The sequence below is a fragment of the Pan paniscus genome, chromosome 7, assembly GCF_029289425.2.
Source record: "Pan paniscus chromosome 7, NHGRI_mPanPan1-v2.0_pri, whole genome shotgun sequence".
Classification (NCBI taxonomy): Eukaryota; Metazoa; Chordata; class Mammalia; order Primates; family Hominidae; genus Pan; species Pan paniscus.
Window position 1 is genome coordinate 107,479,183 of NC_073256.2, and position 7,056 is coordinate 107,486,238.

Below are 7,056 nucleotides of genomic sequence, written 5' to 3' on the forward strand. Positions count from 1 at the left end.
TATGTTCTGTATTATATATACATATGTATATGTGTTATGTATTTTAATATAATTAATTATATACTTGGATTATTTCTTATTTACATAAGTACTTCTGGAGTATTTGGCTTTGAGTCTTTTGGACCTTGAAGTCCACTAAAAATGTATCCCAAATGTCTAATTACAATTGTACTAAAACAAAATGAAGGAACAAGAGAAAATCTACACATAGCCAATATAAGCTTAAAGTGAATTAAAATGAATTTACCGGCCGGGCGCGGTGGCTCACGCCTGTAATCCCAGCACTTTGGAAGGCCGAGGCAGGCAGATCACGAGGTCAGGAGATCGAGACCATCCTGGCCAACATGGTGAAATCCCGTCTCTACTAAAAATACAAAAATTAGCTGGGCATGGGGGTGGGCACCTGTAATCTGAACTACTTGGGAGGCTGAGGCAGGAGAATGGCTTGAACCTGGGAGGCGGAGGTTGCAGTGAGCCAAGATCACGCCACTGCACTCCAGCCTGGTGACAGAGCAAGACTTTGTCTCCAAAAAAAAAAAAAAGAGAGAGAGAGAATTTACCAAGCTCTATATTCTTAACCTTGTGTAATTGAGTTTGGGACCCCTCAAATTTATGTTTTTGAGATTAGGGCTCTATCCAGTACTATATTTGTGGAGTTTTTTTGTAAGTATCCTTTTCAGAGACCCATCAATTTGAAGCTAGCCTATTTCAATAATCTTCTTAATGGAATCCTCACTTCCATAGTACTTTCCAGTTCATACATTATTTTTACTTATGATACCTCATCTGATTCTCACTGATGGTCCTATTGGTCACTATATTAGTGGCCAGGGTTGCTGTGTGAAAAATATAGTGTGTGAACTTGGAGACCAGTGCTAGAGAATAAACTTTGAAGAGAGAGTGAGAATGCAGTGACTAAGGAATGACTTGAAGAATCACTCTGACCCTTGCTAGTCTTGACAGAGCTAACAATGTCTAGACTTTGGATACAGTTCTGAGACAAAGAAAAATGCTAGAAAAAGTATGTAGGAATATGGACTGAACAAACTGATGAAAAAAGAACAACATTTCTACTATTTTAAAAAGTAATTAAAATTAATTTTCTTCCTAAAAAGAGACCACACACTGTGGTAAAAATTCCTAAACATTTTCACCATAATCTGTTTGTTGGTTTTTTAGAATTTTATCTTAACTTCCAAAAGTATTACAAGACAATTTGTAAAAGTTAAAAATATTTATATGAAAGTAATCTTTTTTCTTATTCACTTTCCTGAAGCTATGGCAACTTCCAAATTTCCATTTAGAAATGTATAGGTGCTGTGACTTGAGAGAGAGTGAGAAATAAATGGGAGACTTCCTTGGAACTATGTCCAAACAGCAAGCACACTTTTTGTGTGTGTTCTTTTTATGTTTATATGAAGTGGCTTTTGAGGGAACTAATGTAGATTATGGAGCTCTAAAGCAGTTTAGTGCTGCCCCTACCATGAGGTAATCAACACTAAAAGATCCAGGCTTATGGAAATATACAAATCCATATCTAAAGGTTTTTTTGTTGTTGTTGTTATTTGGTTTTACAGAAAAGGGACTATGTTTTGTATATTATCCTTCAACTTTTTATTATTAATTCAAGGGCATCCCTCCAGTATTAACATCAACATCTAATGTATACTTTTTACAGTTTAATATTTTATTAATTAACTATAATTACAGATATACGGATCTATTTCTAGTAGTACACTGTGACACACAATGCTGCAATAAACACCTTTATACATTTATATTAGCTATACATGTTTCTGAATACAACAGGGCAGAGTCCCAAAAGCAGTATTTTTAGTTAATAGAATGCATATTTTAGATTTTAATACACATTTCCAAATTATTTGCTTCAATTTGTAGCAATTTATACTCAAATGTCCAAAGTCTGAGGATGATTTATCCTCATTAACTATGAATGTTATTGCTTTTTAAACTTTATACTAATGTAATAAGTAAAAAGTAGATTGTTATTCTTCCTTTAATTTTCATTCAATATTAATTTTTTAAAATTTACCTTTTGGTTTTCTAAGGTGAACTTGTTATTCTTCAGATATTTTTTCTAATGGCAGAAATGTAATTTCATAAAAAGTGTTTTCCCTTAAAATTGTTATTGGTCCTGGACTGTCACTTCAAATCAATATCTCTTTTCAGATGCATATTTGGGCCATTTCTAGATTAAATTATACTTTATGGTACTAGTAAAGAACTGTATGATCCAGATCTACAGATTTGAGGTAACTTGAGAAATATTTCTTCCCTCGTTCATTAACTAGGTAGGAAGGACCTTGCGCTCAGGAATCTTTTAATTTCTAGGATTCTGGGGGAACTACAAATGCTTTCAATAATGAGAAGATTTTTCCATAAGATTGGAGTTTCTAAAAACAGCATTGCAAACAAAGCATTTTTATGACTTGCTTTATAGGCTTCATTACACAACATCAAGGTGAATGGGTTCATAATCCAATATTGTTACAAAAGTAGAAGCAATTTATGTTCCAAAAAAAAATCTCTGGGGTAATTAAACTGCATTTCCCATTTCATGTTACTGAATCACCACATCTCCATTCATATTCAGGCTACCACAGTTCCAATTCACTATGCAAATTAGAAGACTTAGAACTTCCCAGGTTTAATGAATGCTTTCTTAGCCTCCACTCAGGAAAGAAAACCCCCCAAAATATTTTACTATGGGTTTAATTGGATGAGGAGTATCATGCATCACTCTCTCTTGGCATCCTAGTCCCTCACGGAGGTGTCCTTAATAGATGAATGAAGCCTGCTGGGGGAGTTCACAGTTTTACCTATTAGTGTTCCCTGAAAGATCCCTCATCAGCATGATACTGCCATTTGAAGAACTTTTCCCCCAAAGCGAGGGATTTGCATACATTTGGTCAGAGAAGTCTGTCGCCTGGGCTGGCTAGGTAAATAATTATTTCATTCTGGGCGCCAGAAGTTTTTTTTTTTTTTTTTTTTTTTAACTGACCAAATGTAGCTCATATAGGGCACAGTAGAAAGTCTTGGAAACAATGATATGTGGCAAACTGTGGACTGAAATAGGAAAGTGTGGCTTGGAGTTGCTGCCTGCAAGTATTTGCAACGCTTACATAAGAAGAGGTAGCAGATTTTCTCAGAGACACCAGAGGGGACTTTTACTGCCCTTTAAAAATACTTCTCAAATTTGAGCTCTTCTACAGCAATGGGTACTACTGCATGAATGGTACAATTCCCCCATAAGAACACTCATTCACTTACTCAGAAATATTTATTGACTACAGTATATTATTCAGGATGCTACCACAGTAAGCAAGACAGAGTCTTGGACCTCACAGGATTACAGTTTGCAGGGAAGAATGTAGAAGTAGAAGCTGAATGGCCAGCTTCTACTGGGAGTGTCTTGGAGGGGATATACACACTGAGGGTGTTTGGACTTTATAAATTCTGTGATCTCTTCCACCTCTTTAATTCTATAATTTTGTGACTGTGCCTACTCTGGTAGTTTTGTGATAAGTAGTATGCATTTGCAAAATTGATTTCTAGAAAGGATTATAGACTGTGGCCTTGAGCAAAAATGATTTTCCTGGTTATTAACTGGCACACTTGGGATAATTTTGAAGTCCTTGGCCTCATTAAATTCATCTAACCACCTGAATTACAAAAGCTAGAAAATACTGTTACAAATATTTTAATTTACATTAATTATATTTTCGCTCTTCAAAGATAGAGAATCCCCTCATATATAAAGAAAAAACGATATAAAAATGAGAGTCAGATTTTATAAAGTTTTTATATAGTTACCTAAAGTCATCAGGCTTCTGCCATTGATACCAATTTTTTCATCAATTTTAAACTCCACTTTTCATATTTTATCTCTGATATGTGATGCATCTTATAGCCAATGCTCTATAATTGGCAAATTGATATATGATAATCATGCATCTTAAATCGATTGTATTTTAAACTTGAGCAAATTTGTTAATCTTCAAAAATTTCAGTGGGTACCATTTGCATGAAGAATAGATTTTAAGTCCATAAGCCTGGACTCCAAAGAACTTTGTAATATATTTTCTGCCTTATTTGCAACACTGTTCTATAATATTCAACTCTCTAGTCACAAAAAAACAAAATTTAAAAAATCTTATATACTTTGAGAATGTCTTTGCTCATGTTATTCTCTTTTTTGGGAAATTTCCTTTCCTTCCTTCTTCAGCATTTTTCTTTTGGGGTATTATCCATCAGCAGCCTTGCCCAGGTATAGACTGTGCCAGCTTGTTCTCTCTTGGCCTCTCGCCAAGGGTAATACTTCTGTCTGTAGAGTATCTTTGAGTAGTTTGCTATTCTCTGTCTTCCCTGCCTGGACTCTCAACTATTGGACAGTTATTTATAAAGTGGTTTCAAAGGCCCAACTTTAAATCCCTCCTTAGACAACCGGTTGGTCCCCTGCTCTGGGAGATAACCATATTGATACTGAAGTTAGTGCAGACATCCAATTTGCATAGCACACTGTAGCCCAGAACCCTTGAGCTGAAATGATCCTCTGTCTCAGCCTCCCAAGTAGCTGGGACTACCAGCACATGCCAACACACCTGGTGAGTGTGCTCTTTCTAAAATACATACATGACCATGTCCTTTCATCCAGTGGTTTCCCATGGTATGGCATATGAAATACCCTCTAATTTCACTTTGTCCTCTGATATCAGTTTTCTCAATATTCTCCCCCCACCTCATTTTTTTAAGGCTGTACTGAATTACTTGCTTTTCTCCAAATATTCAATTCTTTGAATATTTTTGTCTGCCATTTCCTCTCCCTCTAATCTTCCAGGATGAAGAATCACTACATCTTAAGCTTTTCTTGACCTTTTCTTTTGTTGCTCAAAACTGATCATTCCTTTATTTGTACTTCCACTAACCTTGTACTTACTTTTATTATAAAATTTATTACATTGATATACCTTTAGGATTGTACTTCTCCCTTGTCCATGAGTCCATAAAGACAGAAATGAAGTGTTCCTAATTTTTTGTCTCCTTTGTGTCAAATATTGTGCCTAGTACATAGTGAGTGTTTAACAAGATGTTAAATAAATTAACTGAGAGTTAGAATAGTAAGATTAGCATACCATATATTAATGACCTCAAGGAAGGACAATACTTTATTGCAGTGGTTCTCCAATATGGCTGCGTATTAGAATCACTCAGCTTAAAAAATACTCAATGCCCGATTGTAAGAATATTAAATCAAAATATCAAAGAATGGGACACAGACATAAATTTTAAAATTATCCACATGGTCCAAATGTGCCAGCATCGTTGAAGAACACTGCTTAAATATTTAGTAGTTTTAATAGATTTATTGAAAGTTCACCCATTTTAAGTGTATAATTCATTGATTTTTTAATAAGTTTATAGCGTGGGAAACCACCATCAAAATACAGTTTTAGAACTTTTCCTTCACCTCCTGCATTTATATTAGGCCTGCTGCTTGTAAATCTCTACTTACACTCCTCCAGCCCCAGGCATCCACTGATTCACTTCTGTTTCTATAAATTTTACTTTTCTGGACATTCTATACAAATGGAATCATCCATTGTGCAGTCTTTTGCATTTAGCTTCTAATGTTGTTAAGGTTTATCCACATTGTAACATGTATCAACATTTCCTTACTTTAAAAAAAAATTTCCATAAGTTATTGGGGTACAGGTGGTAGTTGGTTACATGAGTAAGTTCTTTAGTGGTGATTCGTGAATTTTTGGTGCATCCATCACCCGAGCAGTAGACACTGCACCATATTTGTAGTTTTCTATCCCTCACCGCCCCACCTCACTTTTCCCCCTAAGTCCCTAAAGTCCATTGTATCATTCTTATGTCTTTACGTCCTCATAGCTTAGCTCCCACATATCAGTGAGAACATATGATGTTTGGTTTTCCATTCTGAGTTACTTCACTTAGAATAATAGTCTCCAATCTCATCCAAGTCACTGCAAATGCTGTTAATACATTCCTTTTTATGCCTGTGCACTATTCTATTGTATATCCCTTACATTTTTATTACTACTTATGTGCTGTATCTATACAATAGTATTCCATTTTCTAGATACAGAATATTTTGTCTATTCATTTACCAGTTAGTAGACATTTGGATTGTTTCCTGTTATGCATTATTATAAATAATGCAGCTATGAACATTCACATACAAAACTGTGGGCAAATGTTCTAATCTATCCCGGGTAGGTTATCAGAAATAGAATTGTTAAACCACAAGATACATTTAGATTTAACTTCCAAAAAATTTTTCAAACTTTTTGCCAAAGTGGCTTTATGATTTGTAATCCTTTCATGTGCGTCCGTGTGAAGAGACCACCAAACAGGCTTTGTGTGAGCAACATGGCTGTTTATTTCACCTGGGTGCAGGTGGGTTGAGTCCAAAAAGAGAGTCAGCGAAGGGAGATAGGGGTGGGGCCGTTTTATAGGATTTGGAAAGGTAATGGAAAATTACAGTCAAAGGGGGTTGTTCTCTGGTGGGCAGGGGCGGGGGGTCACAAGGTGCTCAGTGGGGGAGCCTCTGAGCCAGGACAAGGAAATTCACAGGGTTAATCACTCAGTTAAGGTGGGGCAGGAACAAATCACAATGGTGGAATGTCATCAGTTAAGGCGGGGCAGGGCCTTTTCACTTCTTTTGTGATTCTTCAGTTACTTCAGGCCATCTGGGTGTATACGTGCAAGTCACAGGGGATGTGATGGCTTGGCTTGGGCTCAGAGGCCTGACATTCCTGCCTTCTTATATTAATAAGAAAAATTAAACAAAATAGTGTTAAAGTGTTGGGGTGGCAAAAATTTTTGGGGGTGGTATGGAGAGAGAATGAGCGATGTTTCTCAGGGCTGCTTCAAGCGGGATTAGGGGCAGTGTGGGAACCTAGAGTGGGAGAGATTAAGCTGAAGGAAGATCTTGTGGTAAGGGGTGATATTGTGGGGTTGTTAGAAGGAACATTTGTCATATAAAATGATTGATGATGGCCTGGATAC